General features: G+C 50.8%; 1 protein-coding gene and 1 long non-coding RNA gene across 7 annotated transcripts in view; both read right to left on the bottom strand.

The window, feature by feature from the left end:
* The window catches only part of LOC147255253 (leucine-rich repeat and fibronectin type III domain-containing protein 1-like protein), a 308,907-nt gene extending 291,659 nt beyond the window's left edge, over positions 1-17,248 (bottom strand). For all 3 annotated transcript variants that reach the window (XM_086217018.1, XM_086217017.1, XM_086217019.1), the window contains exon 1: positions 16,364-17,248. The gene's annotated coding sequence lies outside the window, so the exon portion shown is untranslated. The remainder of the gene's footprint in view (positions 1-16,363) is intronic.
* LOC147255254 (uncharacterized) lies at positions 10,637-13,831 on the bottom strand. 4 transcript variants are annotated; one of them, XR_015118087.1, is made up of 4 exons: positions 13,713-13,831; positions 11,201-11,290; positions 10,967-11,072; positions 10,637-10,880 (listed from the first exon to the last, which is right to left on the bottom strand). It is a non-coding gene; the product is annotated as an uncharacterized LOC147255254 (long non-coding RNA). The 4 variants fall into 4 exon arrangements; XR_015118086.1 differs by having other exon boundaries at positions 10,637-10,870; XR_015118085.1 differs by having other exon boundaries at positions 10,637-10,834.
* Positions 17,249-18,051: the final 803 nt, after the last annotated feature.

Genomic DNA, 18,051 nt, shown 5'->3' with positions numbered 1-18,051 from the left:
TAATCAACATTTACATAGCATTTGAGCTCCAATTTTAATTCATAATCTCTGCTGGAGGGGATGTAGTTTTATTTAAAGTAGTTCCAATACAGGGAAGCCCAGATTCAGTCTGTTTTGTAGCATCAGACTGAGGCTAATTTAGACAAATGTTGAACTTCCTCCACCTTGCCTCCACCTCTGCTTATCTATATTTTTCACCCCTCTGCACTCCACGCATCTCAAAGGAGGGTTGGATCTGCCGGCCATATTGTCACCATGGACAATGGCTCACGACAGCAGCCTGACAGCAGCCCCGGGCGTGAGCCTGGTGCTTGCTGGTTGTTGTCGTCTGACTACCACATGGCATCACCAGATCCAGGTGTACGTTCTTTCATCTGACTGAATTTTGACTAAAATCCATCCACAGGTTTGTGAATTTCCTTCTGACAGCTTAGATCACATGACCTGCCTGACTGGAGAAGGTAACAAATGACACCCTCAAAAATGATTCTGTGTTGATCCAGATTCTTTTGAATTCAGATAAATCCGTATGCACTCAACTGCACATTTATTAAACTTTCCAGAACGCCCATGGCTTCATTTTTTTGCTGATATCTGACATGCTGATATGTCTGATAGCGAACAAGAAATTCAAAAACTAGGCTTCCTGGATCCACACGCCATCCTTTCATTACGTTCAAAGAGAACCACTTTGGTAGTTCTTGCTTGTTCCTGCTATTAGAGGGACAACATCCAAAGACCACCAAGAAAACCCCCTAGGAGGAGGAGGAGGAACCTTTGTGCCGATCAGACCTTAACATTACCCTCTTAGGAGGACAGAAAGAGCAGAGCTGCTGCACCGAACCCCACCAGGCTGAACGAGTGGACCTGAAGTGGCCAGTGAATGCAGCAAACAGCTTTAGGAAAATGGCCAGACCAGCAGCCCTGAGGAAGAAGAGTGTCAACGGGGTGATTGATGGCAGCATCAGCAGCTGCTCGGTCAAAAAGCCATTAGATGAACACATAAAGCCAATCAATCACCTGCACTGGATAACAAGGTCTCTCTCTCTCTCTCTCTCTCTCTCACACACACACACACACACATCCCTTTACTTCCTCTCCATATCAACATGATTCTACAAACAGCCTGAGGGCGCTCTGAAGCAGATGTGGTCCAACAAAAAGTGGAGGATGGAGAGAAGGAGGAAGAAGGGGAGGCGGATGTCTGGATGAGCCCCTTGTCACCTCTCATCTCCCGCTCGGCTTGAAGGAACTCAGCCTGGTGAAGAGCAGCGAGCTGGGTGAGGGTTCTTATTTCCGGCTTCTCTTCCTCTCACTTCACTAACCATCTTCACTGTCAGAGAGGGGGATGAGGAGGAGGAGGAGGAGGAGAAGGGAGAGAAAGACGTCCAGCACACAGAGGAGGCAGTGAGTGTTTGTGGGTGTGTGGTGAGCATCTTTATGTTTACTGTAACCTACAGATGTATTTAGAGCTTCTGACCCCGTGTAGGTGGTTCTTTGTTGGTTTTCTGAGGGTCAAGTGTTTGGAAGTGTGTGTGTGTGTGTGTGTGTGTGTGTGTGTGTGTGTGTGTGTGTGTGTGTGTGTGTGTGTGTGGGAGTGTGTATGACATCTCAGTGTCAAAGCCAGGTCAACATCACTCGCTGTTCAGCGGGACATGACTGCGAAAACACAGTATTTGTGTTGCTGCATCTAATGATGCCCAACATCCCAGAGGTTCACCATGGCAACGCAGCCTAATCTCTTCCGCTCCGACCTCGGGATTAAGTGAACCATGGCGGCGGCTCCTGCTGCTGGTCTGAGCTAACTGTTACTCAACTGTTCATCTGTCATCATGAAACCAGCACAGACATTTACTTGGATTTTAGCATCTTCCTGTCACCGCAACCAGCAGCCCCCCATCACCACAGCTGGTCCTAAAATATCAATAAGTCTTGATTAGCATTCTTGAAGAAACACACCAGAGAAAAGTGAGTTTGGAACAACTTGTTTTTAACCAAGATAATTAAAGAAATGAAATTGAAGCATTTTCAAACATCATCTGTTGTAGTGCTTGCTGTCTGTAAATACCGCACCAGGACCACCTCCTGGCTCTGGTCTGGACTTGGTCTTGGTTTAGGTGGTTTTGACGACAACACTACTAATCTGGAAGAAGGAGCACACCATGAAAAGTACCGACACTCTGGTCCACTATCCCAGGTGCTGGTGCCGTTCCAGAGTCTTCTTCTCTGCTCCTTCTCTCTTGGGAGAACGCCACATTCTCCCTCCATGAAAGAGCGTTTCTGGTTGGTATTAAAGGAAATCCTTATCCACCCATTGACAGGATTGAACTGAAAGTGAATTAAACCCTGTGGACTCCTTTAATCTAATAAGATTAACAAGGCATTTCTAATCCACAAACAACCAGCACTTTTCAGCTCCATGAAACCTCCTCCTGCCCTGCAGCTTCCAAGACACTTTTACTTCTCTTCCCTTCTCCCAATTGCTGAATAAAACATTACCTTAAACTCCCCATCATATTTACCATCTTAATATAAAAAATATCCCTTTGGAAACAGCATCAGAACGGTAATGGCTAAGATAATGCCTTTAAATGTCTTTGTCTCTCACTGAACTTGTGTCCCGTGAGCACCAGGCTCAGTCCTCTGGTGTCTTTATGAAGCCGTTTCTAGAGAAAAGCCTCTTTAGTGTCGCGGCTGCAGTGTAATGACAGTGTTTTATCCAAAAAGATCAACAGCGCTCATCTCACCCGCCGCCGCCGCCGCCTCCCCTGTCAGACACACATTAGCATTTTTATGGCACAGCAATGCTACACAAATGTCATCATGATTTCTGATATCAGCTTATATTGCTCTCGTTAAGGCGTCGGGCTCCAATAACACGCTGCCTCCGTGGAAACGTTATCAGCTGATAAACGCTTTGTACTCAGAAGAATAATTTCAGAGGCTGGAAACGGTGGAGACGGACTCAGTCAGCAGCTCAGTGTGGCCTGCACCAGCTCAGCTGCATGCTGGACTTGAGCGATGCCCTCCAGGTGCTTCCTCTGGAGGATCTGATGCGACCGGGAGCCGTTTCTCCTGTCAGGTTTGGGCTGAACTTCACCTTCTACTGATTTATGATTTGATTTGTGTGTATAATCATATGCAGTGTGGTTTCCCAGGTGATTGGTAAGATTATATCAAGCTGAAACCCAGGTTAATCAAGCCCCTCAGTCTTTGCACAAAAGCCTCATGAAGCCTGAGAAGCTCTTTGGACCAACTTTGAGGAGATGATAAATCATCGCCTGGTTTTTATACCTGCAACTTTTGCTTTCCAAAACAAGTTTTTATACAGTTAATGACTTTAATCCCATCAGTAGGTACTGAATGCATGAGGCTCCACATACTCGTAATGCTCAGGTGCAGATGTGACTTCCAGTCAGAGGAAAACGTGGGTTCTTGGTGTTGTACAGTGTTGTGATGGAGCACCACGTCATGGGCAATGAAGCCAAACTGTCAGTAACCCTCCATGGCGTATGAGAGAGTACTGCTGTCAAAAAACCCAGCAAAAATCACAACAGTCCATCAATCTCCTCCCACTACACAACTAAGAGGGTACACAGTGTACTGCGTAGAGTCTACATCGTGTACTGCGTGGAAGAGTACAGGATTCCAAATGAGATGCAGTCACAGCTCCTGAAAAATCCCACCGATAAGATCTGAGTACACAGAGGCAGTACTATCCAAGAAAAGAGGTGTGTACTGTCAGTCTAGTACCTCTAGTATCTGTGTAACGAGTACATGAGGTAGACGTGAGGCTGTTCAAGGCATGTGGCTGGATCCTGCCCACAAGCTCTTGCAGGAGAAAACTGCCTCCACTGGGTGTTTGTGTAGTGAAAGTACCTGCAGGCATTCCTGAACTAGCACATACACAGTAACTGAGATCCACTCGGCTACTGCAACAGTTACTGCAATGATGACCCCTCCTCTGAATGTGTGCAGACATTTTGCTGTTTCACTGCACTGAATGCAGTTGGATGAAGGAATCGTGTGCTGGTGATGGGTGATGAGTGGAAGATCATTGACAGATGAGCATCTCGTTTCCTGTGAGACGGGAAAGTGACACATTATTTCATGATAATGTCCCTCGAGTAAAATGGAGCTTGAAACTCACTAAAATCATTAAATTTGTTTTCTCTTTGCATGTTTTAATCAGGCTGCTGTTGATGTCTGCAAACACAAGGAAGAGTCATTAGTCAGAGGTGAGTGCTTGAGCAGCGACAACACCCAAATGACTTGTAAACAGAATGTGAAATTAAGACCACAAACGTGCTGACTTTCTACTCCTGACTCATTTCACTTGATTCAGTCCAATCGAGATTGTAAGAGCGTGTTTGTTTCTGTCTTCGTGGCATTTATTTCCACATTCATCATCGCAAACCTGGAAACGAGTTGGTGCAGTGGAAGCTCGTTCCCTCGTCTCCAAGTCACTTGGAATTTGAACGATGTCAGTTCGATGCCAGCAATGAAGTCTGTAGCTCACACTTGCTTACGACAGTTGAACGTTGTTCTCTGTCATCGAATGCACCAGTAAACGGTGGTGAACTCTCAAGCTTCATCTGTTGCCAACAAATAGACTGCAGAGGCTGACGACGACATCAAGTGTCATCAAGCCAAAGCGCGAAACTCAGAAAGCTGAAGTCACACGTCCATGGTGTCGTTAGTTCACCGCTGACGCAACGGAGCGATCCGGGCTTCTCATCATCATTTGATGGACGCACCTGGCTCACCTGTTGGTGTGTTCAAGCTTCCTACGGCGGCGTCTCCTCAAACAGCCTCCTGCTTTCTATCTGGAGACTTCTGCTTGCAGTCCAGATGTTACTTAGATTGAATCAAACCAAACTGATCAAAACGCTGCCACAGTCAAAACATGACATGGAGTCATGCCAGTGATTGGTTCATGGACTGCATTTCTCCGCTGACTCTGATTGGCCAGTTTGATGTTACTGAACTGTTGTGGTCCTGTTGTATCTGGACACCTGAGTTGACGTATTTCTCAATAAATCTGGGCGGGGATCTGGACCTGCTCTGTAGGAGGTCCTGAGGAGGGAAAGGTAGTCTCAGTAGTTCACGTGCCGCCAGATTACAACCGTCTACCAACTGGACAAAGAGGACGTCCACAGCGTCCTCTGTGCACGGCCGGACCGAAGCCATTATTTTGAGACAGCACGGACAGTTTCTGCTGCTAATATTCAATAGTGCATCCGGGCAGCCCGTCTCTTGTCTTTAGGCGGATGCGTCCACACAGCCAGGCAGTCCGGAGCCATTACTCACACAGAGGTGAGTGTGTCAGGTACAGGTGTAACTCCTCAGGTTATTCTAATGGGGTCAGCCAGCTTTGGCCTGGTTCAACAGTCCGAGGATTATTTCTAGACAGCACCGCGGACTCTATCAGTCCCAACAGCAGGGCGGTTTCAGCCCACACTGTCCAGCACACACAGTGAATAAGGGATGATTACTGAGACCACATCAGGGTCCACAAACACACAGGAACACTCACCAAGGCTTTAAGCAAACACAAGCACTCACAGTCGTCACCGCGGCATTCTGCCAGGAGAAACTCACTTTATGTCCAAACTTCCTCGGTGATGTGTTTGGTTATGTGTGTGCTGATGATGGCAGCCGTGATAGCATCTTTAACCTCTCCTCTAATGACAATCATGATTGCAGGAAGTGGAGAGGAGATGGAAAGAGGGATGGTGATGACACTCGGGGTTTGAACTGGAGCTGCAAAGAGGAGGGGGCGGGTCTGGGAGGAGGTGATACAAGGGTCAGGGTGAAATGAGGAAGCGAGGAAAGGAGATTTTAAAGGGGTAAAGGGAAGGTGGAGGACGCTGCGTGGGAGTGTGAAGGATAGAGGGAGGAGGGAAGGCTGCGATCAATGAACAGAGGGATGACGGGGGACAGATAAGGGTGAAAAAAGAGGTGAGAGGTGAGATGCACGGAGCTGACGGACTGACAGATGGACAGATGAAGGACAGAGGAAAGTAGAGGGAGATGGCGAGGCAGAGGTGGAGGACACGATGGACAGATGATGGAGCTGAAAGAGGTGAAGAGCAGAAGAATGAGGCCTTGAAGGGCAGAAATAGAAGCAGAAATATGGCAGCTCAGGCTGGAGGGAAGGAGGGATGTAGAAAAGGTGATGGAAAAGAGGAGGGGATGAGGGGATGGATGGGAATGAACGGGCCACTGTGTCTCATTACCGTGGGATCAGGGGTTAAACTGGACAGGTAGCTGTCTTGTCGGGCCTGGACCGGTCTGATCCTGGCCGGCTGACTCGTTAACTCTGGAGCTGCTGGACGTCTCACCAGCCGGCAGAAGCCAGCGGATTCGCTGCTGGTCCTGGACCCTGCTCTCACTCCAGTTCTTCAGTGAAAGCTCACAGACAGCCGTGTGCCAACTCAGATTTGTTTCTGTCAGAACAACCAGAGCAGTAAAAACCGAATGAATCCAAATACACTGCTGGGAAGAGTTCTGGCTGGTCTCCTTCAGGTGAGAACTTGTCACGGAAACAAGTCGAACACTGGTCGCAAACAAAATGCAAATGACACGATCCAATTTGATGCTGTCTGGGGGGGCGGGGCTAACAGACCCTGGACTCTGATTGAGGAGCAGGTTGGATTTCACTCTTACCACGCACAAATGTGCCCACTACGTAAAGACTGCTGGACCAGTGGGACTCAGACTGGTTTGTTTGCTTCCTCTCTGGTGGTCCGGTCCTGGATCCACATATTTCTCTGATTTTGCTCTCATGCTGATCTGGGATTGAGGGAGGAGCCATGATCGAGGAGCCTTGATCCAGCAGCCAGGACCTTCTGGCCTGTGTGTCAGTGACACGTCTCACGACCGCAGAAGCAGCGCTACTTGATTTAGCACAATGCTAAACTATCAACAGTCGCCTGCTGCCGTCGCGAAGTTGTGCTGTGGGGGGAGATCACCTGTGGCTGGTTGATCAGTTTTTCTGCTCTGTTAGATTCAGAGGTTGGGAAACATTAAATAAAAGGTGACATCTGCAATGTCTATTAACATTCAAGCCATCTGTAAACTGCACATTGTATTTGACTTCTTTGGAATGAACATGCCTGTTTTCTTGATGAGCTCATCTGCTAGTTTATTAAAGTATGTTAAAGGGTCCTGGGAGTTTTGAAGACATCCTGGTTCGGCCCCGTTATTCTGATCCACTCCAGGAACCAAACTGTTGTTCCATGGCCCATCAAACAAACAAGATTCAAGAAAACGGGTTTAATTTGATCCAACAAACACCTCAGAGAAGTCAAACCACACAGGGCCAAGATGAAGCTGACAGGAAAGGAGACAACTCAACATGTAGCTTCTGAAATCCTTGGAGACGTAGCAAACACCACAAATCCCTCCCTCCCTCCATGTTCTCCCTCTCCTCCTGTTGAGGGTGGTGGGGGTGGAGCCTATCCCAGCAGCCTTCCCCCTGGACAGGTCACCAGTCCATGGCAGGGCCAACACATAGAGACAGACAACCATTGGCTCTCCCAGCCACGCCTACAGTCAATTTAGAGTCTGGATTAACCTGGTCCCTCTTGATGTCTTTGGACTGTGGAGGAAGCTGGAGTACCAGAGAGAACCCAGCAGGAACAGGGAGAACATGGAGACTCACCCAGAAAGACCCCATGCTGCAGCCGGGGTTCCACCCACAACCTTCTTGATGGGGGCCACAGTGAGGACCACTGCTCCACCGGGCCGCCTGCTACAACTCCGCCCTTCTAATCAAGCTTCCACAGTGTTGCTGCCTCGTTTGCTCGCCACAACAACTGTTCAGGCTCCATCAGTCATGCAGCTCCGTCTGCTGCTCAGCCTCCTGACAGATGAGTTAAACTACAAAAGTGGCTTTTAAAATATTCAGTAATGTATATATCAAGGAGAATCATGAATGATTAAAGACAGCGTTACGATGAGTGCCATCAAACCTCTGCACTCACTGACACACTCATTTCTCCACTGCAGTGGAAATACGGACGCGTGCCGCACGGTGACAGCTACAGATGACATGAGATGTGTCATTTGGTCAAGTGGGTGTGACTAAATCTGCCTAAAACACCAGTTAAACCCCCCAATTCTCCATTTCAACTGCATAATGACACATGGAGGAGGTATTCATATAGTGGTTAATGGGCGCTTTCATCTGGAACACCTCACAGCTTCTTGAGTGTGCACATTTTACGGCAGCGGCGGCCTCCAGGGGAATCTGAACGCTGTAATCTGCTCCCTACCGAACCACAGCACAGAGCAAAGGCTTCCATTACAACTGCACAGCAAATATTCAAGGCTGCTGAATGAAACGCATGCATTCTGAAAAATGCCAGCTTTTCATGAGGTGAGAACACAGCCTTGCTGTTATTCTGGATAATTCAACAGGGTTTTACTAGACTACGGTCCTGTAAGTGAAACCTGAAGACATCCTCTGCATGAACAGCTGATCCTGCCATGAAGAGGCTTGGTTTTTGTTTTGTTTCCTCTGACATGAACTCTGATGCTTCACGTCTCATCGTCACCACAGGAAAACCTCAAAAAGTTCTGAAAAAAGTTCAGCGTTATCAGCTGGTTGGATTTGCTGCTGGAAACCTGTCCAACTATTTCCACTTACACGCACACACACGCACACACACACACAAAAACTCTGTCAGTTTCTGTGGCCTGATGGCAGATTCACAGGCTCAGACGTGGATCAAATATTCCGTCATTCCGGCGTTTCTCTGAGGTGGAGATGTTTTCTAGGTGAAAAGCATCTTTCAGCTGTTCAGCCTTGGTCTCTCCCTAAGTCTCACCTCCTCCTCCCTCCTCCCTCGCCGGTGTCTCCTCCCCTCCGTCTCCTCCCCTCCGTCTCTCTGACTGCAACATGACATTCCTCACACTCAAGTCCTGCTTCCAACCAGCTTCCACAACAGAGGGGATCCTATGTTTGATGATTGCGCGCACACACACACACACACACACACACACACACACACACACACCTCGTCACCCCTGAGCTGGGCATTGGGAGCTCAAACTAACCTCCCATTTTCAGTCTCGACAGGGGGCGCCAGGCTGAATCACAGCGCAGTGTTCAGGCTGGAGAGAGGGATGAGCGAGGGGAGGACGGGGAAGGACGAGAGGAAGAGCAGATGTAGGAGGAAGAGAGGAGCGTAAGACAGAGGGAGAGAGCATGTTTCAGGGGTGTTCTGAGGTCATCGAACACCTGCTACAGTACAAGACAAGGCTCTGTTTACAGCTTCGATCATGTGATTGAACCGGGATGACATCATCTGATTGAAAACACATTCACACACTGAAGAAATGCCTCAAGTTCAGTTTCACTTCTACCAGGTGGAATAAATGTTGCCATTACCTGAACGTCTGCAAAGACAAGAGGACACAAACCTCTGGTGTCCAGACAGATAAACAGACACGCTCTGCTAACACCACCCCCCTTCTCTCCGTCTCTCTCTCCCCCTCTCCGTCACTCCACATTTACAGTTTTTGTATTCGTGTCTTTTTCGGCTGCTGTTTTGATGATTGACTGATTGATTCCTCCTGAGGCCTCCTGTTCGCTCTCATTTTGACTGGGTTTGTGTCATGTGACCGAGTCGATCATGGCCTCACAGCTGCACCGGGCAGAACTGTCTGTTATTGTCCAGCGTTTGGTTTGGGACAGCTGACTTGTCAAAATGTTGAATGTGACGTGTAAAATAAAGTGATATTGATCTAACCTTGCTGTTTATAGACTGAATTCAGTTCATGTCCAGACAGGGGTGTCGGTGATGCGTTCGCTGTGTCACCTGACATGGAAGGTGACATCAGGTGGTAGAAGAGTCCAAACATCCTGTCGTTAGAGAAAAGTCCTCAGTGCTCTTTATTCTCCGGTTCTGAATTAACTGGTGCTAAACCCAAGTCCCCCCCACACACACACACACACACACACATTTTTCTTAAATCACCCTGCATTATCCATCATTAAGCTGCTCCATATGACCTTGAACTTGGAGCGGGAGAGAGAGGGAGAGGAGGCAGGAGGAGGAAAAGACAACAGGGGGAGGGGTGAGACTGCTCGGCGGCGTCATGGAGATGAGAGGGAGTGAGAGAGCGAGCTGTGACGAGCATGAGATCTCGGTGCTGCTGAGATTAGCACGTTGACATCCATATTGAATCTGCAGCAGAGTGGAGGCTTGTCATGCGTCCTCACACCGCAGCTCTGGAGACCTCCACTGCGCCTGATCATATTCATTTAAACTTGACACCTTTTACCTTTCCTCGTCATTCCCTCTGCTGTCAGATCACACACACGAAGCCTCGCCGCTGTGGCAGGAAAGACAGAAGGAGCGACGGGCGTGATACCCAGAGCGCCGCCAGCCAGCGTGGATCTGTTGGAGATGTTCTGGGTTGTTGTTGTTCTCAAAGAGAACCACAACAGAGCTGACGGACAGGCGATTCCCCAGCACAACGCTGCTGCCCTCTTTTGTTTTTACTTGGCGTCCATCAGACATGGCGAGTTGTTCCTTGTTCCCAGTTGTTAACCCTACAAACGAGGAACCTGGAGAGACGCTGCGGGGGGGGGGGGGGGGGGGGGGTTCACCCTCAGTCACAGAATCACTGAGTTCAGACTGATCCATGTATCCATCCACCTGTAGGTTTCTGACTCACGTCCTCAAAACAGTTTCACTTTATTTAAAGAAAGAGGGTTGTTCTGCAGCTCCTGCTGGTTCCAACTGCAGCCGCACCCTGACAGAGCAGCAACCTGGGCTCAGACACGAAGACGTGACGCTGGCACCACAGCTCCACTGCTGATCTGGGCAGAAAAGTAGGTCGCACTGCTGCTGTCTGGCTACAAAAGACTTCTAACACAATCAGACTTTATAAAAATAAACTGGAGAGATGAAATGTGAGGAGGAGAGGTGAGGACGAGGAAGAGGCTGATTACCAGAGCTGAGGCGGGTGCTCAGATCAGACAGGAAATCCATCTCATCTCCACAGAGAACTTCTGGCTGCGTAACTGTGCAGTCAAACGCCAACTCGATGTTGCAGGACTAAAAGTTGTCAGAGCGAAGTCACAACTCAGAGGATGCAGCGAGCTGAGCGCTCATCTCCTGAGTTCCATGACACGTTCACATTTACTGCCTCAATTCAAACGAGTGCAACTACAGTGAAAACTCACCAAACCATCAAGGGTGCTGGAGGGGCTAAAGACCTCAGGGTCATCGTGCTGTGTGATCCATGTCTTCTTCACCTCCTCTGTTCTTCAGTTCTAAACACAGTGATGGAACTTAAAACTACAACTATGACATCAGCAGCTCATGTGTCCCACCAACCAGCAGATTTAGGCCAGCCCACCAGGCTAACACTGCTTAGCCCCCTGCTAAAGTGACTGTGCATGAAGCAATGAAGCCATGGTTCTTCTCTGCCAGAGCACGAGACCTGTTCGAGGCCAATTGTGAAGCCAAATGCCATTTTAAAATTCAGCACTGGTGGCTCCCTCAGACCAGAACCCTACCGTCTGGTGATGGTACCTACACCCACAAAATAATGTAAAAGTAACGTCTGTGCTAATACTGCAAATCATTGCACAATAATCACAATTGGAATGTTTTTCAGTCTTTGTTTGCCAGAAGGTTGAGATGAACAGGCTGCACGACAGCTGAAGCTTTCACAGACTGACACGATGGGGAGGAACCGCCCCTGAATCAGAATCCTTGGAAAGAGGGAAGAGGAAAGTAAACCAGGATATCGGATAGACGAGTGCTTGCTGCTTGGATGGACAGATGAGAAAACAGATGGGTGAAGAGGCACAGGGATTGGGGGAATAAGTCAAGGCTGAGGGCTTAAGCCACAGATTAATTCTTTCACCAGACGGGATGCAGAGTTTCTGGCTGGATGTAAACCGGCCGCTGTGATCCTGATGTTGGTGGCTGCCTCTTACCTGCTGCTTCGAGCAAACGCTGATAATGTACTGAACCAAACACCCACAATTAAAGCAGTGAAGCAAAGGACAATGAACCTGCAAAGATTACAACAACATCATTGACTGAGCAGTGAAATATTTCACTCTCCAAAGACAGAGAGGCTCAGCGGCAATTAGAAGTGCTTGAGACACTGTAGTTTGTAGCTGCCAAGCAGGTTCAAGAAGCGTCGGTCTCATCACAGACACGCTGGACTGCAGCCAGGGGAATCACCACCCTGCTGCTGCCAAGAAAATCCAGCCTGACATCATTTTAAGGTCTGAAACACGGGACACACAGACAGACACCGACCACTCCGGGTTCCATCCACTTCGGCCGTGCTTCCATCGGCTCACTTCGGGTCAGGCGGGGTCGGCTCGGTACGGGTGCGCTCCCGCTAGCGCTGGTACCACGTCACCGTGGCTGGACTCACCGGCTGAGAGTTCCCTGGTGTAATTAGTGTGTGACACAACACCAACAACGGAGGCGGCGTGACGCCTGCTGCTTGTCAGTGTTTTTTTCTTAAACTAAAAGTGAGGGAGGACAGACAGGCGAGGCTTCAAGTGGTGAAACAGAACCCCCAAGAAAAGAATAAGAGACTTCACCAAGCCACGACCAGGATTCCACCGAGGCCAGGATGACAGGAAGTAGACCACGTGAGTGGGTGAGTTAGCCAATCAGAGCCCCGCTATGTGGTTAGCTCACATTTTAGTCCCCGCTCGGCTCGCTTGGAACCCCAGCGGAACAGGGACCAAAATGGTAATGGTTAGTACCGTGTTGGGTCCAGTGGACATGGGGCCAAACCAACCTGAACCGAGCTGAAGTGAGCAGTGGAAACGCGCCCTTACAGTGACGTACAAACGTTTCAGTGGAATCTCTTCTTTTAATGAAAGGTCATGAGTGCAGGCGAGTACCATCTACCTGTCTGTCAAGGCTGCAGCCCCTCCCCTCACCCCCACCCTCTCACCCCTCCCCTCACTCCTGGCAGTCCCTTCCAGGCCACGTCACTTCAGAACAAATGTTTCTCAAGTTCTGGCTTCACAAACTTCTCACAATTTGTCTGCACTTGAAGCTCCTCGGACAAAACGACCCTGCGGGGAAGTTACAGGGTCACGGTTACGAGGCTTCAAGGGGAAACAGTTGTCCAGTCACATGTTTCTGATGTCACTGATCCAAAGCTACAGCAGGAACCGGTTCAGGACCGGGACCATGAAATCTGCTGGGAGCAGGGGAAGGAAGCGATTTCATCTTTACGATTATCATGGGGGGGGGTCCCCCGGTTGTCCCCCGGTTGTCCCCCTAATGGGCTGTGAAGCACATGTGATGCTCTCCATATGATAACAAAACAACGCTGGGCTGCAGCCACATCAACACGCCTCTCTCCATGATCACACTCCAGCCTGTTCCAGTGGAGCAGATCTGTCTGGCCTACCTGTCTCCCGTCTGCCACCTTCCACCCCCTAACAGTCTCTCTGGCTGTCTGTCTGCCCAGCAAGCGGCAGGAAGAGGAGACTGATACACGCCCGCGCAGGAAGTCTGCCAGAGGGTTAATTAATCAGCGTGTTTAAACCAGAAGTAAAACACTTTAACCTCTGACATCAAGATCACCAGAGCCAGAGAGAAGAAATCTGAAGCCTAATCCTAATCCAAGTCACCTCCCTCCCAAAATCCTTGAAAACAATCTATTTTCTCTCCATGTTTCTTTGATGCCTCTCCCAGTGCTGAAATCACCTCAGTTTGGTGCTGTGGACAAGTGGCGTCGCCTCGGCCCAGTAAAACTCAACGGTTTTACATCCCAAGGGTTCTCGGCTTCGAGACTCTCACAGAACTGCTATTTCATCTGACAGCGGTCGCTGGAGTAGAGGAGAAACCTCTTGATTGTCTACCTGCTGCACTTGAGAGCAGGTGTGATCTCAGGTGTGATCGCAGGTGTGATCTCAGACCACATCAACCACATTCCCTCAGAGCCAGGAGAACCTGCAAACGCCAGCAGCCCAAGCTTCCAGTATGACCACCGTTTAAAGACTTACAAAAAAATATATATATATATGCAAGATTCTTCTTTTTATTTAAAAAATTCTGTCATGAAAAAAAAGAAAACGTCCAGATTCCCCGGCCAACAGCTAACGGACTAAACACCGGAGCCTAGAGAACACAGGGTTCCAGAACCGGGCTGCCTCCAGAAAGTGTTTGGTTAGGATGGCAACAGAGACAAAACAACGTTCCCCGGGGGCTGGTTCCATTCCTCTGAGCAGTCATGCTGATCATGTCAACTCTCCATTGATCAAATGGGTGTCATACTCTTCCAATTAGAAGGAAAAGACTGACTGCTGTGACGCCAGTGCTTTGCATCTGGACCGACCTGTGTGGAACATCTCTGCAGAACCTGCAGGTGTGTATTTTGGTTCTTTTATCTTCTTGGCAATATCCACCAGCAGGTTACTACGACAGATGTTACAGTCATTCCAGAGGGAGGTCAGAGGTCAGAGGTCAGTCAAAGACGCTCTCATCCAGAACTGGGGCTCCGAGCTGCACCTGATCTGGTGAGCCACATGGCCGTCCACACGGGGACCAAACCTGGAACCTCTGTGTGTCTGAAGCTTCTCAAGCAGACAAACACCAGCTGAGTGTGGGAGAGCAAACACGGAGCCCTTCAGATGGAGCGACCGCTTGCTCTGCCTGAATAATGAAGGAGCGAGGAGTGGGTGTGGCCTCCAGTGGAGGCTACAAGAGTATCTGTGCTCCCCTTGTATGGAGGACAAAACTTGCAAAATGACTGCAGAGCCAGAATCCACAACATGGTCGCGTTCACACGTGACCGTGAGCATGGTAGCAGCTGCTGGCGCCTCACTGGCGGTTAAACTAAGCCGCCATGTTGAGGAGCTACTCAAGACTCTTTGGTGCTCAGCGGGTTGTGGCAGAGAGGTTGCGACTTAGGGACCAGGGAACCCTGTGCGAGTGACACTCGGCAAACTCACTACGGTGTTTGAACGCAGCCTCATTCGCCATGTTGATGGCCTGGTTTTTAGACGTCTGTGCTCTGGGCCTCGGGCGACAGATTGGCGACAGATTGAGTGGTTTCATCATGATTCGTTGACCAATGAGACAGCAGCTTTTACTGCAGAGCCACGCATGGGAGCGGCAGCAGCCAGAAGCTGACTGGAGCCTCCAGCATGAAGGAAACCAGTGAGAGCGAGCACATCTAACACGGTAAATACTACAAGACTTAATCAGCTTCACCGCAGTGACTGATGGGTAATCTACGAGCCTCGCTGGCTCCCCTGACCACGCCATTCTTCATCAGTGAGGCCTCAGTTTTCAGCACCAGAAGCGCTCTGGCCTGGGCCCTCCAGGGCGGTCCTCTGGGTCCCCAGAGTGAGTCTCTTCAGAACATTTGCTGCTGTTTTCCCAGGAATCTTCCTGCAGCAGGGACTCTCAGAGGACACACAACCAATCTTTTACTCCTCACCATTTACAGTCGGGCTGAAAGCGTTTGAGGAGGTTCCACATGTTCCATCACATGAGCCTGGACTGAAGGTGGAGAGCGACATGGGAGGACTGGCCTCCCGAGTGGAGTCCGGCTCGGCTCCGGCAGCTCAACGTGGAAGAACCATCGAGTTTAATGTGAAGAACTCGCTGGTTGTGTGACTGTTGGGGACATGAATATGTGGGTGTGGCCTCTGGTCCGGCGTGGCGGCTGAAAGGTGCTTCCTCCTGATCCCAGGTGGAGCCACGCTGTGTAAATGCTTCATGTATCAGCTGATAACCTGAGATTGAGTTCTGATTCCTATCGTGCCCCCCCCCCGCTTCATCCAGCGCCAACATCTCCTCGCCTTCCCATCGTTGCCCGCGACCCCTCACCTCTCCTCTCTGCTCAACCCCACTTAGCCCCCCCCCCCCCCCCCATGGCCTCCTGCATAATAGATGAGGGTGTAATGCCAGTCAACAGGAGCACGTGATGAGGCAGCTTTCAAAACTGTGTGTGCGCGCGGGGGGGGGGGGGGGGGAGTAGAGATTACCCCTAAAATGGGTTGCATTGCTGCGCCCTCGTGCACGCGCGCACACCCGGAACACACGTGCGCGCGCACACATTCCCATGCACGTAGGCTGTCAAGCTGACCAGTGAATCAGCGCGCGACTGAGAAGCCAAAATAACAATCAGCCTCACACGCGCGCGCGCGCACACACACACACACACACACACACACACACACAAACGGGGGGGGGGGGGGGGGGTTATGACAGATCTAATCAGACCAGAGCTGATTCATCTCAGAATGAGAGCCGCGGCGGCTGGAGGGGAGTCACCTGCAGCGCGAGCCTCCGTCCCGCCGCGCGTGCTTACGCACCCGCATCATCACCGGCCGATCGATCACTCTTACCGTCATCGATCCCGGATCTCTGCCTGCTGAATGTCTTCCTTACTGCAAATCACAGTGAGCAGCGGAGCGCTCGCGCGCTGTCCCGGTAGTTTACTCAGGATGCGCGTGCGTGAGGGACCGGACAGCACTTGCAGAAGTGGAAACAGAACGCGCGCGGGCGAGGATCCAGGTGCTGGTGGTCCTAGATCCGGGGGGGGGGGGGGGCGTTTAGCCTCCCAGTAATCCCAGCACTCCCAACACCTGCCCAGGAAGGCTGCTGTAATCCGGTAGAACGCTGCTTCCACGGTGAGAAAGCGGTGTACCCCCGGTGCCGGTACTGATCCGGTCCAGACCAGGTCCAAATCCAAGGATGCCAAAAGACACGGCACCCGCGAGCCCCAAGGGTGTCCTTGGTGCCGATCGGCTCTTCACTCCTCTAGCAGCCGGTTCGCGTCCCGGTGTCTATCACAGCCTCTGGTCCCGGTCCCTGTCCCGGAACCTCCCGGTTCCCGTCAGTGCGCGACACAGCGGCAGCGGCGAAGGAGAGAAATTGAAATCCAGATCCTCCACAGCCGGAGGAGGTCCGGGCGGCGTCCGGCAGCTCCGTCCTCCGCGATCAATCAACGTCACCGGACCCCGGTGAAGCGGCTCAGGAGACCGGAACGATCCGGAGCCCGGTGGGACCAGGGCTCTGTTCAGGAGGCTCGCGGAGCTGCAGCAGACGGTGCACACCGAAACTCGCCGTTTCCTTTTCCTTTTTTTCAAAGAGAAGAAGACTCAGCCCAGCGCGCGCAGGAGAGGGGGGGGGGCCGCGGCGATCCTCCGACACGTCACATCTTCGGTAAAACGTCCCGCAACCGTCCACCGATCCAGTGACGCTGCTGCTGCGGGACCGAGGAGGGATGTCAGATACCGGAGACCCGCGCGCGCGCGCGTCCGTCCTACCGGTCGGAGGCGGCTGTGGCGCACGACGACGGCTGGGGAGGGGGGGGGGGGGGATGGCGGCGTGCACGCGGGGCTTCGGGAGGGGTTTCAAACAAAAAGACACACCCATACAGTCAGAATATCCATCCACTCCCCCCCCATCCGTCTCTGAGACTAAGTGTTGTATCATCCCCACATCCCTCCATCCCTCCATCCTCCCATCCACCATCTATCCATCTGTGGGCGGCATGGCTCAGGGGTAGAGTGGTCGTCTAGCAACCCAAGGGTCGCTGGTTCGATCCTGGACCCCGGTGACCATGTCCAAGTGTCCTTGAGCAAGATACTGAACCCATAATTGCTCCTGATGAGTAGGTTGGCGCCTTGCATGGCAGCTCCACCATCAGTGTGTGTGTGAACGGGTGAAGGAGACGACACTGTAAAGAGCTTGGAGTGCCGCTAAGGTAGAAAAGTGCTCTATAAAACTGAGTCTCTTTACCATCTCTGATCCCACTGTTGGTTCATCCCTCCATCCCTCCAACCTCCCATCCCTCCATCCGTGTCCGGGTCTGTTGGATCATCCCTCCAGCAGTGAAGTTCTTCTCCCTCGGCTTCTAAAACGGTTCTAATGTTTCCATTCATGATAAAGTGATGTTAAACTGAAACACACAGCACACTGGTGACTGGGGACCAGTGCAGCTGCTGGTTCCAGATCCCAGTTCACCTGGTCCATCACTCCAATGTGTTTTATCAATGAGTTTGTTGTTCAGGAAATTTGAGAATACCAA

This window comes from Aulostomus chinensis, chromosome 10, assembly GCF_037954235.1.
Source record: "Aulostomus chinensis isolate RoL2024-O1b breed Wild chromosome 10, RoL_Achi_v1.0, whole genome shotgun sequence".
Taxonomy (NCBI): domain Eukaryota; kingdom Metazoa; phylum Chordata; class Actinopteri; order Syngnathiformes; family Aulostomidae; genus Aulostomus; species Aulostomus chinensis.
Note: the sequence above shows the minus strand (reverse complement) of the source record. Positions and strands in the feature narration are given on the sequence as shown.